Source organism: Stegodyphus dumicola, chromosome 2, assembly GCF_044657685.1.
Source record: "Stegodyphus dumicola isolate Sdum_Otavi_A_Nest chromosome 2, ASM4465768v1".
Classification (NCBI taxonomy): domain Eukaryota; kingdom Metazoa; phylum Arthropoda; class Arachnida; order Araneae; family Eresidae; genus Stegodyphus; species Stegodyphus dumicola.
Genome location: NC_140769.1, coordinates 219,772,248 through 219,796,975, shown reverse-complemented (window position 1 = coordinate 219,796,975; position 24,728 = coordinate 219,772,248). Strand labels below are relative to the sequence as shown.

The following is a 24,728-nucleotide window of genomic DNA, read 5'->3' as shown; positions in this document are numbered from 1 at the left end:
CAAGTTAGAAGTATTTTACAGTGACCCACAAATTTCATTTTGTGGATTCAGCAACAGCTTTTCATAAACAAAATGTTGTCAGACAGGAGCGGTTCATTAAGGGTGATGTGCTAAAATTAATCAAGTAGGGCTGTCCATCATCACGAGTCCTTCGCGTAGTTCATCTTTACGGAGTTCAAGAAGTTCATCTTTACGGAGTTCAAGAAGTTCATATTTACGGAGTTCAAGTACCATGTTCACCAGGAGGAAGTTCTTCGGGCAAGAAAATGCATGGCAGATTAAATGCAGCTACGGAAACATGGCTCCCACAAAGAGTATCGAAAAGGTAAACATGAACTTGATGATAACCATGACGCCAGCCTAACGTTTAGAAATGGGGCCATACCTAATATTAAGGAAATACGAGAAAAAAGAGAGAGAGAGAGAGAGAGGGCTTTTACGTATAGGTAAGTAATATATTGAGTTGGAGATATTTTTTTTATTGATTAAGCATTTTCTGCTAAGTTCAAAAACTTCTCTGGTAACTGTATATTTAAAGTATTTTGATTGACATCTGCTATATATTATTAAGCAAAGGAAAGAAAAATTAAAATTTTTAAGAAGTGCTTAAATTGGCAGTATAATAAGTAGCTATACAATTTGATTAAACTTAAAAGGTAAATTAAATATTTTATACATTGCCGAACGACAACACTCTAGAAATCGCATGAAAGATACATGAATCGTATGTTTCTGTAATGGCAACAGAAGTCGCGTGGATGATAAATATATTGTCGTGAAAAGTAACCGATATATACGTATAATATTTTAATAAAACTTTATACGTTTATAGCTAAATTAAAGCTACTTTGCTGGCCTAGACTTAGCCAGTATTTTTTGGCTGCAACTCAAAAAATAAATAAAAAATTAAAAACTAAGTTAAATAAAAAAAAGAAAAGAAAATCTAAAAGGTTTCAGATTTTAAATTACGCCCAAAGGGGCGATTTTTTAACATTTTGTGTGTTACCTTTATTTATTAAATATCATGTTTTTCGCACTTAAACCATAAAATTTAGTTCAAGAGCAATATCGCAAAATAGTTTGAGCATATCTTTAGAATTTCCGATACCCAGTTCCGCGCCACTGGAGATAAAAATGTTTTTTCTGTACAACGTTGCCATTGCTGGCTTTAAAATCTTTGAGCTTGTTAATCAAAAATTAGTTACAAAAGTTATACAAAATAGGAAATCCATAATAAAACAAATTCTAAATTTGTAATTTGGCCTTCCATATGCCCATATTTGCAGTAGGATTACGTCACTCAAAATTCGATGGTTCTATGAACCGTTGTTTTATTACAATGCGAGAAATATATATACATTTATGCAGATTTTTCATTATTGAATTCCTTAAAATATAATGCAAGACTCTAACATTGGGTGGCAACAGTTTGAAAAGTGAAACGGACATTTATAGTGAACCAACGCAAAATCCCAAAACGAAAACAATAGTCCTTCAGCGACAAAGCTCCTTTGGACTTCAGCCGAAGCTGCACAGAGATAATTAACGCGAGTTGGCTCTTAGCCCTACCACCGACGTACTCAAACGAGCAATTAATATGCACGACCATAAAACAGCAAGCTTAAATATTGACTAAACAACATGGTAGAACACGCTCTGTCTGAAGTAACTCAGATACCAGCTTAAATAGTACCTTTCTACCATACTTTTGCATATCACGTGAAACTGAAATATCATTTTAGCAGGAAATGGAATAGAGAGAAGTTTGTTCAAGTTACTTAGCTTTTCTAACTTCTCTTTCTATTTTTGTTTTAAACAAAAAATATTCGTTACAACTTCACTAAAACTCAGACAGTATGTCAAAAAACCAAACTATTCTTTACTTACACGCACTAATATTTTTAGGAACAACTTCTGAAATTAATACTAAATGGAATATTACCTTCGTAATCCGTTAAACTGAGGTAAAAGAACTAAAAGATTTTGTCCGTGGTAATTAAAATATGGCGTCAGAAATTTCTTTTATTACCCGCAATAATACTGAAGATTTCTATAAAAATTATTACTTTTAATTTTTAATTACTTTAAATTTTGATTTGTAAGATATAGTGTTGAAAAAACAGCACAGTTTTTAATGATTAAAATATAATCTAAATCTTTGTTGTTTCTTCTGGTTTATTTTTTGAAATCCGTTATTATTTGAAGCAATTAGAGGTACATTAAATTTAAAATATACGAAAAATCTTACATTTTGCAAAATGGAAACATTCTGTAAACTGATTATAAACGAAGACGCTTGGAACATAAATTAAAGACATTATATTTTTCACAGTAACAACATTTACCAATGCAAGTAGATGATAGATTCGCGGCAACATGACGTAAAGTACCGTTCCAACCATTTTGGAAAGTTTGTAGGATGTTTCTAACTCGAAATTTGCTTAGAAGCAAATATTGGGGTTACTGCTATATTTGGGACATAAAAAAAAGGCCTGTGATGAGAATGCAAGGATAATTTAGAAACATTAGTATTTCACTCGGGGGAAATACAAAGAATATCTTGAGATGTCTTGATTCATCGTTGTTAATACTCTTCTCTCATGGGTTGCAGTGAAACGTCCCATTGTTTTCAACGAGGAAAACTGTTCCTTTCATTGCCATTTGGGCTCACAATAATAAAATAACAGGAAGCCGTATTTGCTTTACTTCTCTTGACAAAAAGGACATTATTCTGCACTTCATTCACTTTTTTTATTCGGTTTTTGTAACGTGTACCGAACATAGAAGTTGAAAGCAAAGTAGCAAAAGTAAAAGGATTCTCATGCAATTAATGAGTAAAAGGAGAGATTTAGCTTTTTTCACCAATTGAGGTGCTTATTGCAAAAAATGTTTTATAATTCCATTTGCCAAAATGTTTCCTTAAATTTTCTTAAGTAAAAAGATAGTGTAATAAAAAAAGTAAAAGAAAAAACTGAAGCTCATTACTACGAATAAACGATTATTCTGGAATGAAGTACTAGCACGAGGCTGAAAAATCGTGTCTTTTTATTCATAATAAAAGGGTAAATGTTTTTCACAATTATCATTCAGGTGCATTATAAAATATATTAAATCAAATATTATATCGAATCATAAATTATATCAAAGCTACGATAATAACAACAAACATATCTGGGGAATACAAAGGTCTGCAAGATAGCATTAAGTAGTGTAACGGAACTGCGCATTATGTGCATTGTGCAGCACTTTGTTTGATATAGTTAGAAATAACATTCCCTAATCGTTCCTTCAAGCTACATTATATTTTAATTTAAAAAAGACTGTATACACTTTCTTCTGCGTCAATTACCCATTACGAAGCTTTGGAAGCTAAAATTATCCAATTCAGTTTAATTTCATTGTTAAGAGATTAAATGATAATAGGTAGAATATGCAGAACACCTGCAACAATTATCCGAAATGGATACAGTGAAATGCGAAATGCCTTGCTTCGTTCTTAAAATGAATCTCAAAATCTTTCAATTTAAGTTAAAGCAAAATGTACTGAAAAAAAATCAAACCAGGAATTTGTTCTAACGTTTGTTATTTGGGATAAATACTGACGAGGATGAATGCATCTAGCAAATCCATACAATATTCTGGTAATAATTTCAACAGCTTGTTTCTACAAAATTTATTGCAATGCATACGCGATTTACGGTTTAAATATAACAAAACTGAAAATGAAGCATGAGAAATATCCGAATTCAAATTTTATGTTAATTTTGAAGAAAAACCTGGGAGTAGGCACAATGTTTAGATAAAAATAAAACAGATATCTATTTAATTGGCCAAACAATCTCTGAAATCAATATATATTCTACGTTATTTGTAGCAGAATTGATATGAAATGCAAAAAGCACGATGAAATTAACAAAATATTTCAAGTTACTTCCTACAGAATTTGAAGATTTAAAAAATGTATCCTATTGTATAAGTGAAACAAAAAAAGGTTTACATCAATGACATTAAATTTGAAGAGGAACAGGAAGTGCGAACACTATTTTAATGGCGAGAATACATAATTTGAGAAATGATATATGGTAGTTGATGTAGACTAGCAACGCTGCATAGTTTTCTCCTTATTCTGAAATATCGTTCAAAAGTTACTTAACTATGCCTGTGAGTAATAAAAAAAGAGAGAGATTTCCTTCATTTTAAAACGAGTTAAAAATTCAAATTGGAAGAAAAAATACCAAATGAAAATCTAAAATTAGGTAATAAAGGAACTTTAGTGCTCTTTATTGCGTAATTTTAAATTAGGCTTAGATTTTAAAAAAACTTTATCGATTTTAAGGGCGATCAGACGTCTTGACAAAAATGCCTTTTGCTGTTGAATAAGAGGGATTTGTACCTGATTGTGCTGTAAATCGATAGAATTTATCGATAGAACCGAAGCCTAAACAAAGTTGCTTTCTTGCATAATTTTAGATTTAAATTTATTTAAGAAATTCAACAGGGTTAGGTCTTTAGGAATGTCTTGCTATAAAAAAGAGATACCCTCGAACAGTTAGATTGAGAGCATATTAATTATATGAAATGAATATTTTTATATAGTTCTCGTTTTTATACCAAAAGCGCTTTTATTGCACAATTATCATTGCATTAGTGCATGTATTTTCGGTTATTAAAAAAACTCAAAGGATATGATTTAAGATTTCACAAGAAGCAATTTATACAAATAGGATCCCAGTTTGAATTTGTATAGGGATTAGTTCGGTACTGAATCTACTTGCTTAACTGAAGAGCATTAATCTATCACTTGGCATAACTAATGAAAAATTAATATGTTTTAAAATCAGTAAAATGTGAAAATTTTTTTTAATCGTATCGAACATTTATTTGTAGTTCTACAAGTAATTTTATTTTGGAATGTATTACGAAATTTTATAAAACATGGGTTTTGCGCATTTTATCTAAGAGTTCTGAATAAAGTAAATAAAAAATTCTTTAGAACATGAAAGTTCTAATTAATTCTTAAAAATTAATCAAAATTTTCGTATTCCTAAAATTTTAGTTTGAAATAAAATTTAAACAGGGTTTTAAAAGAATTACTTCGAAAATCATTAAAAATATTTGTCGCATTACTTTTGTATAAAAAAAGAAAGAAAAGCGGGAAAAAAAGAAGTTTGGAGTAAACAATAATCTCGAACTGTAAAAATGTTAACCATTCAGAATTTGTCTGAAGAACTTGAACGTTTAAATCGTTAGTGAAGGAAATTTCTTTTTAAACTTAACATAATTCTTAACAAGTCTTTTATTTATCTATTTATTTTACAGATTAGTTTAATATTGCCTCGAAATTCACACTACTTTTATATTCCGTTGGTAACAGTTTTTACAAAATTCTTTAAGCTGATATTTTTCTTTTCTTGTTAATTCTCAGTACTAATTACCGTATTTCCCCACGTATAAGACGCACCCTCTTTTTTATATACATTTTTAAGGATAAAACTTTATTACTGATCATTATAATGAATTTAAAATATTTTAAATATAAAGTAATACAAATACAAAGTAATATTTTCTGCAAATACCCAATCTATTTGGGAAGAAACACCTTTTAATCTTCTTCGTCGAACCCCAGACACTCATCTCCAGAGCTAAATGAAGAGTCACTTGAAACTTCATCTAAATCAACATCTGAGTCTCATACAACAAATTGCCCTCTGTACCGTCCAGTGCATTCTTAAAGCCCCACTTCTGAAATGATTTAACCTCTGTCTGTATTTTCACAGCATCCCAAGAAGCTGTGACTTATTCACAAATTGTACGTAACTGTAATATTCCCACACTCCGCAAGGAAACAAAGGAAAAAAAAAAAAAAAAAAAAACGCGTAACTCCGAACAGAGAAAATTTCCAGAAATCAATGTAATCGGAAACTGAGTATAAGACGCATCCCCTTTCTTCAGACCTATTTTCAAAGAAAAAATGCGCCTCTTATACGTTGGAAAATACGTTAAGTTTAAAAATTAGGCAATGTTATTATTAAAACTAGGCTAATTAACAAAGATTACTTTTTTGTCCAATTTTAAATTTTACATTGGCATCTATCAGTTCCATTCGATACACAGTATTATCAATGAACCCCAATGGGTTATCAAACGAAATATTGATTCAAAGCTGACTTTTATTATTTAAAGAAAAGATTATGCACCGTATAATAATATCATTCTTAAACATAAAAACTTTAAAGTTTAATTATTTGACACTTTATTCGCATTGTATAAACAATTTTCTATCATCTGCAGATAAAAGCTTTACAAAGTATTATTAAAAATATTCTGTCTGTGAATCTTGAATGCAGACGTATAAATAGATTTCAACTAAATGTTGCGATTTGAAAATTTCGGATTATCATCTAACACCTGAAACAGAAGTTTACTACTTAAAAATATATACACTTTTGCCAAATAATGTAATTAGATTTTAACTCTGAATAAAATTAAAAGGTCAACTAAAAAGAATTTTAATTTTAAAAAGTCCTTTTATTTCAATATTTGCTAACAGAACGCCTAATGATGGAAAGAGAAACATTAAAATATTGAAAAAGTATATTACGTTTGAGTAAGACATTATATAGATTTTTAATTTTGTGCCGAGATCCACCAATGCCGAGAGATAAAAATCGCTGAAAACTGGTAGTTTGGCCCATTTCGAGTCCCAGCAAACGGGCTGGCTGCATGGGAGTTTTTGTGATTTTTCCCATTGGTAATAAGGATTACGAGCCAGTTTCTCTTAAAAAAGAACTTTCACGAAGCATTCCTCTCTTTCCGTATACAGCCTAATGCCGGACCACATAATAAATAACAAAAAGTCTTACAAAAATGGTGTCGTGGTCGTGATAAAAACATTTAAATAAGTATTAACATTATTAATATTATAAAACGTGATTTTCTCTGAAATGTATGATTGCTTTGCGTTCATTTCACAATAACTAGTATCACCTAAAATAAAACAAGTTTCGCTTCAGGTTTACGTATACCCTGTCTGAAAGTATTTTTGGTTATGTTCCGGTTTGACTAGAAACTTTCACTCTGCCGATGTTCCGGTTTGAGTAGAAACAAACTTTTCTCTGCCTCAGAATGGCAACAGTGAGAACTTGACTTTAGATTTGTTATGACGCAGCTAGAACGCTGCTCATGAGATGTAACAAATTAATCTAATCTAGAATCTAGAATCGAATCTAATGTTACATCTCATGAGCAGCGTTCTAGCTGCGTCATAACAAATCTAAAGTAAAGTTCTCACTGTTGCCGTTCTGAGGCAGAGAAAAGTTTGTTTCTAATCAAACCGGAACATCGGCAGAGTGAAAGTTTCTAGTCAAACCGGAACATCCCGGCCCCCGTTGGACAATTGTCCAACATCATTTGGAAATGGAAGTGGACTGATATTGGAGACGGCTCGGCGAAAGATTCCATCTGAAGTTCTGACGTCTACGACTCGTACTAGTCCATCTGGACTAGGAAAGGTCTCCTCGATGCGAGCTAGTGTCCACTTCATGGGTGCCTTGTTTTTATTCTTTAACAAGACTAGTTGTCCTGCCTTGAGATTGGATCTCACTTGATTCCATTTTGAGCGGTTCTGCAAATGATTAAGATATTCCACGCTAGAACGGTTCCAGAAATTAGCTCTAAGTTTTTGAATTACAGTCCATCTAGAAGACAAGGTCAAAGAATCTACAGAATCATTCGGTTCTGGTATCGACAAAAGCGGAGCTCCTATTAGGAAATGACCTGGAGTCAAAGGCTGAAGATCTGTTGGATCAGCCGAAATAGGTGATAGAGGTCGAGAGTTCAAGCAGGCTTCTATTTGTGTAATTAATGTATACAGCTCTTCAAAGTTTAAAATTGTCGTTTTCGCGACCTTTGTCAAAATTCTCTTCATTTATTTTATATTAGCCTCCCATAATCCGCCAAAATGCGGGGAAGAAGGAGGAATAGGAGGAATAAATCTCCATGTTATACCTTCTTCGGAACTAAACCGCTGAATACGATCCGATCTACAAATTCTAAAGAATTTGTCAAGAACATTCTTCGTTCCCTTGAAGTCCGTAGCGTTATCACTCCAAAAAATAAATGGTTTAGATCGTGTGGCAATAAACCTTCTAAGGCATGCTAGAAAGGCTTCAGTAGACAAATCCGATACTACTTCTAGATGAATAACCTTTGTATTAAAGCAAATAAATATCGCGATGTATGATTTTAACGTAACTCTATATATTTTCAAATTAGGCTTGGTTGATAACTGGACGTGCAAAGTCCAGTCCTATTTTTTCAAATGGTCTAGTTATTACAACTCTATTTCTAGGTAAGTCTCCCATCATTTGGTTTATGGTTTGGTTCCTTGTTCCTTGTTGTTTGTTGTTGTTGTCATGCATTTACTTATAACGCGTCTAACTCTATCTTGTCCGGAAGGTATCCAGTATAATTGTCTAATAAGAGAAAGTGTTGTTTGAACGCCCGAACGAAGAGATTTTTTGTGATAATAATCTGAGTAATTCAGTGAAATGATGTCTTTTGGGTAAAAGAAGTTGATGTTTCTGGTCTTCTGAAAGATTGGAGTAACGTAGTCTCCCATCAACTCGTAAAAGTTCATCTTCATCCAGAAATACATTAAAGGAATAATCCTTACTATTACTTGGAACTGATCGTTTCGACTGCAGGCACTTAATTTCAGGTTGAAATTCAGAATGTTGTACACATTTGACTAGCACCTTTGTTGCATTCTTTAGCTCGGAAGCACTCAAAAACCTTTCTTTTCTTAATGGTGGATTGGTTCTACAGTTGTTCGCAAACCTTAAACACAACGCAGTAGTTTTAATCAATTTGCTGAATGACGAATACCTTTTAATGAATTCGTTCTCAATAGAATTTTCACCTGTGACTGTTGAGTTCACTACAGCTCCCTTTCGAAGTTCAATATCTTCATGATCCTTGAAATCTCTTACTGATTCTGCAAGTTTAGGCCACGAATCGATGCTCTGTAATAGCCACTTAGGTCCATGCCACCACATGCCACTATTTCGTAGTTCAGACAACGTTATTACTTTCGTGGAATTTGTCTTTGTTCTTCTGGTCAGCATATCAGCCGGATTTTCATCTCCAGGGCAATAATTCCAGGACTCAGGTGATGTTTTCTCTCGCATTTCCATTACTCGATGTTGGATGAATGGCTTCCATTTATTTAAATCGCCCTTTATCCAATGTAACGTAACAGAAGAGTCTGACCAAAAATATACATTCATCTGAAGTCCTTTCTCTAACTATTCTTTGACATTCGAGGCTAATCTTGCTCCGATGAGCGCCCCCAGGTTATCTAAACAATAATGTGTTGTACAATATTTCATACTATAGACATCATACATGTCCTTCCAGTTTTTTTTTTCGTATTGAATCTGTCATTCTTTAAATACTTTTGCATTTATTGCACATATTGCATTTATTACACATGATTTTATTTGAGTTCTGAGCAGATTATTCCCATTGTAAGAGACATGATTGCCATTAGTTTTGTGAGAGAAGTTTCCCGCTCTAAAATCTAAATTTTAATTTGAGCTAAACATTTCCTTAAAAAAAAAAAAAAAAAAAAAAAAAACTTTTCATTGCAAAAGGAAGACTAAACAAATGCTTGTTTCAAAGAAAATCCTATTTCACAATTTTAGTTTAATGCATTAAAAATTTTGATGTTACTTTGTAAGGATCTTAAGTTTTACTAACATTTATTTTATTTTAAATCTTTACTATCACTTCTTATTTTCTACTTCCGACCAGAATTATAAGCGTTAACGTATTTATGCAAAGTTTGTCTGGCGAACGCCAAGTATTTAAGTTGTGGCTTTTTGCCAAGCGAGAGAGAGGAAGGAGTTAATCGAAGCAGGCCGCTTACCTTAGAAGTTTTACTCAGTTGCTGGTTGCCTTCCAGGCCAGAGGTTTAATCCTCTTGATAACTTTAAACGTATTGTAATGTTCACAGTTCTCTGTACTACATACGGCTTCCTGTTAATATAAGGCCAATCTTCCACGTTTATTATTTCAAAGTTAAGAGTTTAGTTTTATTTTTATATTTTTACGTTTAGACCACAAGTAGTGGGTCTTTGTATTCCGAAGTACGGAAATTATTGTAAGTAGAGAAAAATAAAGGCTTTTGTATACCCTTCTTGTGTATCCTGTCTACTTCCCACTGTTAGTGAACATAGTTTTAGTAAGCTCTCTGTTCCGAGTCAGGTCCTTGCATGTTCCCGAAGAAAGTAAGACGGAACATTGAACCTGATAGTGGCGCCCAACGAAGAAGAATATCCATGGCCGAGTTTCAAGAAGAACCTGTGCTGCCTGCAGAAGCGGCTCAGAATCCAGAAATGCCAGCTGCCTCCCTGGAAGGATTTGGTTACATCGTCCAGACCATGCGCGCTTCGATGAAACCAGAAGCAACATTTAATGGAAACTCACCGGTAACCAGTTTTTTGGAAAAATTGGATGACCACTTCATGCTCTACCCCGTGCACGAATTTCAAAAAGTTACCTTAGCTACCAGCGCTTTGAGGGGCCAAGCGCTTAACTGGTTCAAGTGTATAGGCAGAAGTCTCTTGGGTCAAGCAGGAAGTCCCACCTATACTTACGAAAATTTCAAGACTGCCCTAGTAAACGCCTTCCCTGTTGTAAGCAATCGTGCGAAATTAGAAACGGAACATTTTAGTATATATCAGCAAAGAATCGAAAACCTCTCAAGCTTTATTTTCAGAAAAATTCACGTCTTCAAACTCTTGTATGGAAACCGTCCGGATCCTGAGATAATTCAAGTGATTTTGCCGAGGTTACTGCCCCAAGTGCAAGACTTTATTGAATTAAGAAATCTGACTACACTACTATACTTTATTGTATTTTAAAAGTTATTTGAGCTAGCAATCCAGTTTGAAAGTAGAAGAACGGCGGACATTGAAAGAAGACGCCAATATCAACAGCGAAACCAATTTGGTGCGACAAGACTACAGCAAACTCAAGCACACAGCTACGGAGGCAAAGCGAATCAGTGGGCAAGGAAATCCGAGCATTCAAAAACAGCCGGCGAACGTCGACAGTTCAATAGCAATCCAGGAAAAAAGTCTCAAGGCCAGTGGAAAAAGAAGGAAAGCACGGAAATGAAAAATAATTTAAACTAAAACGGATTTCTGCTGACGGGAGGGTGCGGAAATCCGAAGGCCACGAAAACCCCTCTTCCTTCAAGTTAAATACAGTAATGGTGAAAAATTTGACTCTTCCGAAGATTGAAGTGTTGGTGAATAATATCCAAGCCACCGCACTCCTGGATACAGGTGCGCAGTGTTCCTGTGTGGCAGAAGATTTTTTTAGGAAGTATTTTCGTAAATATCGTATATATAATTCGGATAATACGACAGTGTTAGCGGCGCAAGGAGAAAAATGTAAGTGTATAGGTAAATTACCGCTGTATGTCCGTATCAAGGACGAACAAGTAAAGGTTATGTTTTTCATAGTAAAGAATCTGCAAGCACATATTATTTTAGGAATAGATTTTCTTTCAGAGGCACAAGCAACGCTGGATTTTAATGAAGCGTCCCTTAAGCTGACGATGAAACCAGTTCGTGGAGAAAAGGCTGAACCGCCGATGTTAAATCTTGACCACCTGCCTAATGACGAGCAAGGCAGATTCCGACAAGTGGTAAGTGAATTTGCTTCGTTATTTAGTGATATTCCAGGATTTACTCAGGTTACTAACCATAGTATTGACACCGGAGATTCAATGCCAGTTCGCCACAAAGCATACCGGTATGATAAGAATAAGGGAAAAATTATAGAATGGCATATCACCGATATGCTACGTAAAATGATCATAACGCCCATCTCAAGTAGTTATGCTAGCCCGGTGGTTTTATGTAAGAAAAATAATGACTATCCTTTGACACATCCAAAAAGGTGGAGATTCGCAATTGACTACCGTAAATTAAACTCCATAACTAAATATCCGGTATATCCGTTACCTATTATTGAAGAAATTCTAAGGAACATAACATCCACCAAATATATGACGACTTTAGACTAAACGACTGGTTATTTTCAAATAGGGGTTAGGCCTGAGGACGTGCCTGCTTAAACGCTGCCTGAGGACGTGCCTGCTTAAAGACTGCTTAAATAACCACGTCTGGCACTTATGCGGCCGTTTTGGCCTTTCCGGGGCACCGGCAACATTTCAGCGATGTATGGACATTGTGTTAAGGCCTGTTCTTCTGTTAAGTCCACATTTATCTATTTAGACGATATCATTATTACTAGTGATAATCTCGACCAACATGTACAGGATTTAAGACAGGTGTTTGCTGTATTAAATGAGGCAGGTCTAAAAGTTAATGTCGAAAAGTGCAAATTTGCAACCCCTGAATTAAAATATTTAGGTTACAAAATATCTCAGAAAGGAATCGAGACAGACGAATCACAAATAATCGCTGTACAAAAGTATCCGACTCCGAACACGGCAAAGAAGCTCTCTTCTTTTCTAGGACTTTGTTCATATTATAGGTCCTTTATAAAAGATTTTCCAGCTATTGCTGAGCCATTGTTAAAATTAAAAAGGTAAAAGGCAAGATTCTCGTGGACGGCCGAAGCCAATAGTGCTTTCGAAAAATTAAAACAAGCATTAACGCAAGTCCCTGTGTTGAAATTTCCTGAAAAGGATGAGAATTTAGAAATTTCAGCGGATGCTTCGGATTATGCGGTAGGAGCAGTACTTTCGCAAAATCAGCAGCCCGTGGCATTTTTTAGCCGAACTTTAAATCAAACACAAAGAAACTATTCCGCGACCGAGAGAGAGGCACTTGCAGTTCTGTTAGCAGTGCAAAAGTTCCGAGTCTATTTTGGAAAGGCGCCAATAACAGTGTACTCTGATCATGCGGCGGTAACTAGATTGTACTCAGGGAAAAACTTATACCCAAGGTTAATAAGATGGGCACTCAAGCTACAAGAATATAATCTGGTAATCGAGCATACCCCCGGAAAGGAAAATATCGTAGCAGATGCCCTATCCAGAATTAAAATAGATGAAGAAGGTAATACCGTAAAGGTGGCAATGCTCACAGCATGTACAATAAATTCCCGAGAAACTGTAATAACCGAATTGGGTACGGATCCTGAGTTTGAAAGCATTTATTAGTATTTAAAGGATCCTGAAAATTTTAGCCACCAAGATATTGTGGCGATAAGAAATAGGGCGGCCCATAACGAACTAATAGATGGTCTATTATTTTATACAAAAACTACGAATTCCAACAACGAATTTCGACCTGTTATCCCAGCTAGTCTTAGATTAAATATCCTGCAGGAGCTCCATGACAGCCCTTTAGCTTCTCATGCTGGTATTCGAAAACTATCCAACGCGTACGCGAGGCAGTCTACTTTCCTGAACTGCAAAAGTTAACAAGGGCGTATGTCCAGTCCTGCCCAACATGTCAAGCAGTTAATTATATTAATTTCCGCCCGGCCGGGTTTCTAAATAGTATTAAATCCGAATTTCCAAATGAAATAATTGGCATCGATTTATTGGGCCCTTTCCCAAAAAGTCAGTTAAATAAAAGTCGCTATCTCCTTGTTATGGTTGATCATTTTAGTAAGTGGACCGAAATTGTTCCCTTAAAGCGAGCCTCCGCGAAATTAGTTACTGATTCTATTTTAAATAAACATATTTTAAAATACGGAGCGCCCCTATAAGTTATATCGGATAATGGTCCTCAATTTGTAAGTAATGTATTTGAAGACATGTGCCAAAAACTGGGCATACGTCATTTAAAAATGGTCCCGTATCGGCCGCAATCAAATATAGCGGAACGGGTCAATAGAAATATAGTGAAAATTATCCGTAGTTATGTTAAAAATTTTCATAAAAGCTGGGATAACTATGTCAATGAATTTGCTTTCGCCCTTAGGACCGCAAAACATGATACAACTGGCAAAACTCCTGCTGAGTTATTTTTAGGCAGAAAGATTATAACGCGGTTAGATAAATTATTTTATGTGCAACAAAGAGCCCCAGAATTTAAAATGGGTGATATAGAAAAACTAATTAAGGAAGCAAAGAAGAATACTGAAGTAGCACAGAGAAAACAAATATTATACTATGACTTGAAACGACGGGGAGTAACTTATAAAGTAGGGGATGAACTATTAAAAATTAAGCATTCACTTTCTTCAGCACCAGAAGATAAAACTGCCAAATTTTTTCCAAGATTTGAAGGACCATATGTCATAGAAAAGGTAACTCACGCTGTAGTAGTGTTAAAAGCCAGGAATGGGGAAACCTGTTCCGCAAACATTGATCAAATAAAACCATACTATGACCGTAATAAAATGCAAATATTTACAGATCTTTTGCAGGATCCGGCACGGCAGGCACAAGCTCCAGATGTGGAACAGCGTCAAGCACAAGGACAAGCCATTAGGAGGCAGGAGCAATTGAAAAGGAAGTTTCCCCGTTGGAAAATTGAAGGTAACAAGAAAAAGAAGCCGTTCCACCGACCACAAAAGAGAGCGCACGACCACCCCCAGAATGAAGAAGGGAGAAGGACGACGTATGCAAAGAGAGCCAGGAGAAATGACGGCAACTATAACCCGGCTTTAAAACGGAAGATCTACTCATCGGACAGGACTCTCCGCAGCAAATGTCGCCGAACTGCGGAAGGGCCACCAGCGGCGGAGGAAAAGTTACAAGGAAAATTTGAACGGCCAGCAACGAGGTCCAAGCAGGAACACGAAAGAAGTTTCCCGGGTCCGCCAAGACCAGCTGCCATCAAACGGCCAAGACCACAGGCAGAGGCGAAAACGAAGGTATTCAAGGGTGACCGAACTGGAAAAAAAAGAAAGCTTCTAGAGGAAGGCACTGAAGGGCGAGCCCGCACACGAAGGAGGATAAATCAAACAAGAATCTACGCTACTTTCCAGGACTGGGCTCAGAAAAGAATGTCCGAATATCACAAAGATAAGTAAAATTTTATGTTACTTTGCAAACTTAAGTTAATCTTTCATTCTTACTGCAAGTGGCAGATTTCAAGAAGTTTTACCTCATGCGAGGTCTACCTTTGTCGCCAAAAGGGCGAGAAATGAGTTGTTACCGATTTTGGTATTATGTTTTTCAATTACTCGCGTGTAAAACTAACGTTGATGTATAATAGCGATGTGTAAAGACTTAAATATTGTAAAAGTTATTGTATAAATTTTATTTAAAACTTTCTGGCAAGAAAGAAGTTTTAGTCTGAAAGACGTTTTGAAATGTAGTATTACAATGTAGAAAGAATTGGCACTTGCTTTGAAAAGAATAGAAGTTAACAATGTACTACTAATGTATGTTGTCAAATGCGTAAAATTAACGGCATGTTAATATGTTCTTATATACAATGTGAACTGTTATTTCAAATGTTAAGAAATACCGTGATATGGTAAAAGTGAAAGTAATGTTAAAAATTTGTTATTCGTGTGACTGTAAAAAGACCAAATCATGGTGAATATGTGTTAAAGGTTGAATGAATGTAGTTAGGCTATCTGACGCTACACTTCAGAGTTAGCCACTCTGAAGAATAGTACCTCAGTGTTTAGAGTTGAAGTTAGGGTGTGTTACGAGGTCTTGGTATGTTGAATTTTTAACACGTTAGTGCTTTGATTGTAGGAGGAAGTGTTGAACACGTAGACATAAACACATTCGTGTTTGGTGTTCCTTTACAACACATGTCAGAGAGCACGGGGAGAGATAATTAAAATAGTCATGAATGAAATAAGAATGTTAAGAGAAATATAATTATACATGTTACTTGCCATTTTATTGTGTAACATTTCATTAAACTAGTTTTCCTTCCAGATATCTGGAAGGAACCAGATTTGAATAAAAGCTCCTGTTTAGATGCAGTACAGATGAAAAAATTGCGTGTCCTGGGAGCTGCTATTGTAAAAACAAATTTCTTTCTTTTAAATTTCTAGTTTCTAGCGAAAAATGTTTGTAAAAGTTTGGCCTCGCGTTAGATTCTAGAGCTAAAAGTTTTGAACAAGGTCGTTTTAGACCTCAGTTTCAAACTAATTAACTCTGGCGGGAAGTATGTAAGGATCTTAAGTTTTACTAACGTTTATTTTATTTTAAATCTTTACTATCACTTCTTATTTTCTACTTCCGGCCAGAATTATAAGCGTTAACGTATTTATGCAAAGTTTGTCTGGCGAACGCCAAGTATTTAAGTTGTGGCTTTTTGCCAAGCGAGAGAGAGGAAGGAGTTAATCGAAGCAGGCCGCTTACCTTAGAAGTTTTACTCAGTTGCTGGTTGCCTTCCAGACCAGAGGTTTAATCCTCTTGATAACTTTAAACGTATTGTAGTGTTCACAGTTCTCTGTACTACATACGCTTCCTGTTAATATAAGGCCAATCTTCCACGTTTATTATTTTAAAGTTAAATTAGAGTTTAGTTCTATTTTTATACTTTTACGTTTTGACCCCAAGTAGCGGGTCTGTGTATTCCGAAGTACGGAAATTATTGTAAATAGAGAAAAATAAAGGGTTTTGTATACCCTTCTTGTGTATCCTGTCTACTTCCCGCAGTTAGTGAACATAGCTTTAGTAAGCTCTCTGTTCCGAGTCTGGTCCTTGCATGTTCCCGAAGAAAGTAAGACGGAACATTGAACCTGATAACTTTCGAAAATCATAAGAGCTGTGTTACTTTTGTGAAATAATGTATATCCAGAGTTGCAACCTATAAATTACTATGGGCATTAGGTTTTAATATGGATTCAGAAGATAATGTGCACAAAAAGCAGAATTAGAAATATTATAAAAATGATTGATTATAAAATAAAACTTATTTTATTTATGATCCTCAAAAAGTAAAATAACACTTTGTTGATAAATGTTTTTCAGAAGTGCAAAGAGAATAGTTCTTTTAATTGTCTAACTTCCGTTACATCATGTTCTTCTAAAATATTTGGATGAAAGAAATTATACATCTTCGACTAGAGACAGCGTCTATTTATCACTGGCAGGAATTTACCGCAAAAAGAATAACAATGAGCACTTCGAAAAGGTTTTTCTTCAATTTGCTTTCTTAAGAAAGTCTAATATTGCAAGAAAATTCACTTATTGCAAATAACCGCGAAGGAGATTCGATGAATTCGCATTATGAAGGGACATGCAATTTACATATATGCCATCTCCGAGATTCGAACCAAAGTCCTTCGGTATCGCAGTCAAAGTCACTAACCACTTTTCCGTCGGGCTTCCCTGTAGAAATATCGCTAAGATAAAATGAAATCACAAAATTGTTGCAATTCAATAAGCTTTAAAATACTTCACTAAAAATTCCTAAGTATTCAGGAACGAGAATTTGTTTATTAGAAATATCATATATATTAAAATATATCATTTCACTTTTATTTTATCTTAATATATATCAAGATAAAATGAAAGCACAAAATTGTTGCAATTCAATAAGCTTTAAAATACTTCACTAAAAATTCCTAAGTATTCAGGAACGAGAATTTGTTCATTAGAAATATAATATATATTAAAATATATCATTTCACTTTTATTTTATCTTAATATATATCAAGATAAAATGAAAGCACAAAATTGTTGCAATAAATGTTGAAATATTTTACTAGAAATTCCTAAATATTCAAGAATGAGAATATGATTATTAGAAATACAATATATATTAAAATATATAATTTCATTTTCATTTTATCTTAATATATATTATAATGTATATTAAGATAAAATGAAAGCACCAAATTGTTGCAATTCGAAAAGTGTTGGAATATTTTACTAAAAATTACTAGATATTCAGTAATTAGTTTATTAGAAATATAATATATATATATATATTATAATTTTATGATAGAAGTACAAAATATGAATGTTTCTCCTTTCACAATTCTTTTAAAAACGAAATTCAGGTATAGATATTTGTAATAAGAAGAAATATAAAAACTAATATATTCTACAAGTTATTGCAGAGGTTAATAATTATCATTATTTGGTTATGAAATACTATTATATTTGCGATGCAGAGGACAGAGTGCGCAAATGAATTAGACAGAAATTCTTTAGTTTAACTTCACAATATATGACGTTGGAGTCGCTTTTTATTACTTATAATAATGGTTATAAATCATTAATAACATTTGTTTCAAAATATTATGAAGAAGCTGTTATTTGAAATTACGTTGTTATTTAAAATTATAAATTATTAATTTATTACGTTGATAAACAACGCACGTATTTAAGGCGGGAAATAAAATGGAAGGTCTTATGCCAGGTGCATTGGGAATACGTTCCTATTCACCTCGGACTTGATATTGGTGCTAGGACGTGATTTGAAAAAATAAATAATTAAATAAATAAATAACAACAATGTGAAGAATGCTGTGATGCATTGTTGTTGTGAAGTAAAAATATCATTTTTGTTGCAATACTTACAGAAATCCTTGAAAACCTAACTTCTTGAAATTATGGATTCATAACAATTTCTATCGTATCATCAAGTTTTGGACTGTTTTTATGAAGGAGAAATTAATGTTGTTTTTTTTTACCGCTTGATAATTTCTTGAGAGGATCCATAGTTTTAAAGACTTTTAGTTGTTTATTAATTGTGACTCTCTATTCTATACATAAATAAAGTTATATAGTTTGGCTTCTGTAATCACATGAGGAATATTTATAAATATTTTAAAATTTACTTTTATTTATGCATAAAAGCTTTGCGTAAAATGATGATGATGAACTTTATTTCTTTTTATTCTAAGAAATCTTTTTCATAAATTATCTCATTGTTGTAAATGCTGACAAAAATTTTCAGTTGGATGTATTATACACTCATGTCCATAAATTAAGGATAGTGCAAAATCAGGCAAAGGAAGAGTTAGAAGCAAAACAAATTTGACTAATTTGTGAAGCTTATTTATTATACAAAATGTAAAGAGCAAAAAAAGATGCTATATGTTTGATATTATTAAAAAAAATTAGCGTTTTTTTCTCCCTAAAGCAAATCACACACACACACACACAAAAAAAAAAAAAAAAAAAAAAAAAAAAAACACCGATTTACAAAAAACCAATATTACATGGTTGATATGATCGTTAATACATTGTAGTCTTCCAGACGATGCAATACAGTCCGTACAACGCCTAGGCATGCTGAGTATCAAATTATCGATCTCATCTTGGGGGATATTACACCACTCAAAAAGCAATGCTCTCCGAAGTTCCAGTAGACATGTAGGAGGGGGTTGACGGGCTGCAACTCGACGGCCAATCATGTCCCACACGTGCTCTACTGGATTCAAGTCCGGTGAGAATGCTGGCCAGTCCATACGGATGATATCCTCCATTCGCTTACGATGTTTGCACGGTGAGAACGGGCGTTGTCATCCATAAACACAAATTGTGCGCCCATGGCACCCCGAAACAAACGTACATGCTGTTCCAGAATGAAGTCCCGATAGATTTGGCTTGTCATGGTTCCAGTTTGAACATGCAGGTCAGTTCTGGAACCCAGAATAATTCCACCCCAAACGAGCATTCCTGCACCAACGTAACGGTGTCGTTCAATGATATTTTCTTGGTGGTAACTGGAGCTAACACCTGGAGCTCTCCATATGAAAGTCCGGCGAGAATAAGACTGCAAGCTAAACCTGGACTCTTCGGAAAACATCACACAAGCCCACTGTTGCGGTGTCCACAATGCATGCTCTCTACTCCAAGCTAACCACAGGCGACAGTGAGTTGCAGTAAGTGGAACGCATCTGACAGGTCTACGAGCATATGACCAATCTGCCCTAAGTGTCTGTACACGGTCTGCCTTGAAATTGTCGTACCAGTGGCTGAAGATAGCTGACGAGACACGTCTGAGGCTGTGCTCCGCCTGTTTCTTTTGGCAGTAATTGCCAAATACCGGTCCTCATTCGGCGTTGTAACTCTGGGGCGACCTGTGCTGTAACGTCTACTCACATTACCATCATCTTGGAATCGTTGCCAAAGCCTGGAGATGACACTCTGGGCAATTCCAAGATACTGATACTTCCAGTTGGGTACGCCCACATTCCAGACGGCCGATAATTCTACCACGTAAAAAATCATCCAAATGCGTCCTTTGTGTCATAACTATTCGGTTATTGCACTGAAATGCTTAAAGCGCCGGCGAAGAATTTTACTTCTTTGCTTGTATTCCTTATATATCACTCTCTTACACTCTCATCATTGTGACGTACCATCAGTGTCATCTGGTTACTTCCTGAAATTTGTATATGATTCTTGAAGATGTGTGCAGTGATTTTACAGGTGATATATTTATTTTAGAGTTCGATTTCCGCGTGACTCCGAATTATCCTTAATTTATGGTCATGAGTGTAAATTGGATGCGTTTTAGTCTATATCAATTAGATATATTACAAAAATCAAAATTAACATTTAAATTATTAAAAAAAGCATATTTATGGATTTTAAATAGCTTAATTGGTTAAGAAAACCAGTTGATTATATCTTACAGATAAGTAAAAGATTTTATTTTGCCGAACGGAAACGCTCTGAGAATGGAAATGCGCAAGAGCATCTGAAAGGTAAATTAAAGACTTCATACTTCTCTCAGTGGCAACATTTACTAAGTTAAGTGGTTGATATAAATATGACAGCGTAACATAATGTAATGATCCCAAAATTTGTGAAAGAATCCAGTATGAAAGTTAACAGTATTACTCGGTTAGCTTTTCTACACATAGCTGCATTTATGTAAATACGGTGGTGGCTTAATCAGTCGAGGTGTTTTTTTAAAGCTTGCCTAGGGTAATTAACGGTTGTTATTTGCGGCTTTTAGACTGTAGTCGCATTTGTACACATTTTCTATTCATTAGTTTTGATTGCTATTTAATTTACATTACTCGATATGATGAACTCGGATGATCACGTAGAAATAGAAACTGTAAACTATCCTAGTAAAATGAAAAGCGTTAAGATGCTGGGGTAATGTGGAATTTATAACATATTTATGTCGTTAAAATTTCGTTATTTATGTATTTATACTGTCGAGCATCTTTGACAAGTAAAACCTGTCACCAAACAATGCAATTTAGTGCCAATAATGGATAAGCATGACGTCACAGTATATACGTAAGATGCTGATTTTTATGTAACCCCGATTAATCTTCGATAAGCTATTTTTTAGCCCAAAGGCCCAATTATCTCCGAATTGCTATTAACTTCGTTCTGGCATTGTGTGCGTTACACTATACGATATTTCTATTTGCAAATTGTTGCCACCAAGTATTAGAGTCTTGCATTATATTTAAAGAAATTTAATAGTGAGGAATCTGCATGAATGTAGGTATGTGTCTCGCATTATGAATAAACAACGGAACCTAGAGAAATCAAATTTTGAATAACGTACTCGTACATGGGCATCTGGATGGCCAAATTTGGAATTTGTTTTATTATCTGTTTAATATTTTGTAAAACTTTAACGAACTTTTCATTAAAAAATTCAATGATTTCAATATGGCAATGTTGTTCGAAAAAACGAAAAAGAAACATTTTCATCTCCAAAGCGCGAAACTGTGTCCGGAAATTCTAAAGATATGCTCTATTTTGCGTTACTGCTGTTGAACTGAACTATATGGTATAAGTGCGAAGAACATGATATTTAATAAATAAAGATAACACTAAAAAATGCCCTTTTGGGCGTAATATAAAATCTGGAATCTTTAAGATTTTTTTTTCTTCGACGAGGATATTATTAACGGTGGTTTATCTATATTTTTTAAGCATTTTGTTGAGTGAGGAGAAGGAGATAAAAATTTTGGGCTTGCCTTCCAAACAGCAAGCAGTGAATTATTTTCAAACTTGTAGGCTTGATTATACTGGTAAGCATTATGGTTAGCATATTACATTGTACCCTTGGTTATACTTATGCGCATTATGCTGATTATTACACTAGACCTACTGCGCATTATACTTATTATACCATTAGCATTCTTAAAGCATTGAAAAATTCTGATATTGGGCTAAACGGCATGATAAAAAACACAATAAAAACTTAAAACACCACTTAAAGATTCATATATTGTGCCTAGTTTACAGAGTAGTGACTGTTTAGTTGCTACTTCAAAAGCCAATACGGAATTTTAGCATTTGAAATCGCTGAATTGTTTTAAGTTTCAATGTAATGAATTTATTTGGTAATCTAAGAGCTTGAGCTCTTATTTATTTAAGTTTTTTATATGCTAAATATTAATTTGTACGTGTTAATTACTAATTTAAATAGAAGGCGATATGGAAAGAACTAAATAAAGAACAGTATAATCTGTTCTTTCAAACTTCGGTCGGAATGACAGATGTGGCCCACCTCTTCGCCATCTTTAACACTCAGCAGAAAAATACCTAAATATGAATGTGCGATAGTAGATTGCAGCAGAATAAGTGATTTGGAAAATAAACTAATTCCCGAAGCTGCGATGAGAATTCGATTCAGCTGCCTCTGGTATTATTGTTGAGAAAAAGTTTGTTTGAACTAAATAAACAAAAATTTAATAAATATTTATGTACAACATATGCAAAGCGATTAAAAACAAAGTTTGAACATTTTTTTTTCTTTTGAGGCAACAATAAATTCGTTAAAATCCCTAAAGGACTGTAATCATGAATTTCATACATTTTTACTTACTCGGAAAGCAAATTAAAGAATCGGAAAAATAATGTTAGAAAGAAATTAATGGACCGAAATTCCGAAATTATTAGGACACAGACATTTTTGGCTTATCTTTGACTCCAAAGAAAAAACCGGTTATTCTTGTGTGGGGCTGTTCATGTGAATATCAGTGCAAACTGATGGCTAAGGAAGATAAAATTTGTCGATATCCTAAAATATTATCGCGATGAACTTCAGTGACGAAAGAAGATAAAAATCTGAAGTCTATTTTCAGCCATCCTTGTTACTGCCACTTCTTTTTTTCTTCTTCCCCAATTTTGTAAATTTCTTAAACAATAGAAGAATGTAGGAGACATTATGAAAGTACGTATCTGGGTGAGAACATTCTGAAAGTGTCTGCGTCAGTGAAAAAATTACAGTCTTTGTCAGGAATTTATGCCGAATTTATGAGCATTTTTCAAAGCTTAATTCTTTTCAATGAATAATTCAAAATTATTAAGAATTTGTTTTCCTCCTAAGTTGACGTTTTTCAGCAATATACTTTTCTTTCATATAAATTCCTTTCAAAATTTTATACATATTTGATATATACGTGTAAACGCAACGTATTAATTTTATTTAAAATGTATTTTCCCGATTGGCAACAACAGTTTTTTTCAGAACGATAATATTTTTGAACTGTAAGTTTTTGAGCAGTAATGTTGACGGTAATGTTTTCTGAATAAAGCAAGTATTTAACAATTAATGTTTGATGGAATGTGTTTTTAATAAAGGAACTAATTAAATGCTAACATTTCAGAAGTGGGATAAACTAGAATTATTATCTAGCTTTAACAACGTATTGCCTTATCGTACGCTAAGCCTAAACTGAATGTGGAAACTCGCCAAAACTGAAAGTAGAAAGGTACGTGAATTTATAAACTGTTTATGTTATGTCTAAGTATTAAACGGAAAGAACTTAAGTATAATTATTGTATTATTATTTGAAAATTGAAGTCTAAAATGGCTTATTTGGCAAGAGGCAAAAAATGTGATTTAAAAGAACTTGCTTTGGAACTTGATGTAGATGTCCCTTCTGATATTAAAATTGTAGGCTTAAGAGATATGATTTTGAATAGTAAGAATTATAACGAAGACTTTACTAAACAAATGCTAGATAGAATTATAAATGATCGTTTAGACAGGGAAAAGTTAGAAATTTTAGAAGAAGAAAAAGATAAGCAAAGAGCATTTGAACTTGAAAAATTGAAAATAGAAGCGGAAATCAGAAGTAGTAATGTAAATGATTCTGTTCCTTCTAATGTTAGTAGAAGTAATATTTGTGATATGCGTAAATTAATGCATAAGTATGATTTGAATGAAGGTGATATAAGTTTTTATCTAGTTTTATTTGAGAGACAGGCACGACGTATTGGGTTAGAAGAACAAAACTGGGTTTCTCAGCTGTTGGGTCTATTGCCTTATGAAATAACTCAATTAATTGCCCGTGAATCAGAAGAAAAAGCTAACGACTATAAGCATGTTAAGCAACTGCTACTGAGAAAATTTAAGTTAAGCCCTGAACAGTTTCGGCAAAAGTTCGTTGATCATATTAAAACGTTGCGTAATACGTGGAAGGACTTCACGTTTGAATTAAAAAATTATTTTGAAGAGTGGCTTGCTGGATTAAATGTAACAGATTTTGACTCTTTAAAACAACTTATTATTACTGATCAATTAAAGAAAAGGGTCCCCGCTGCTATCCGATACCATTTCATTGATGATTGGTCTAAATTCATTAATCCTGAAGAGTTGGCTGAAAAACTAGATGAATATGAAAATATTCGGGCAGGGATAAAAGTACTTCAAGTAGAAAATAAAACTTTTAGGCATAATTCAAAGCCCAAATCTGGTTCTAAATTTTATGAAGGATCCTATAATCAGTATTCAAGACAAAGAAATGTTAACGATTCCATGCAGACAGATGGTAATTTCAAAGTGGGTTTTAAAAACAGTTTTGATAATAAATACAATCTG

General features: G+C 33.9%; 1 long non-coding RNA gene across 1 annotated transcript in view; it reads left to right on the top strand.

Moving 5' to 3' along the window:
* Positions 1-54: 54 nt before the first annotated feature.
* Positions 55-24,728, top strand: part of LOC118201445 (uncharacterized) — a 54,189-nt gene continuing 29,515 nt past the window's right edge. Inside the window, exon 1 of the long non-coding RNA XR_004760247.2 lies at positions 55-446. This is a non-coding gene — a long non-coding RNA (uncharacterized LOC118201445). The remainder of the gene's footprint in view (positions 447-24,728) is intronic.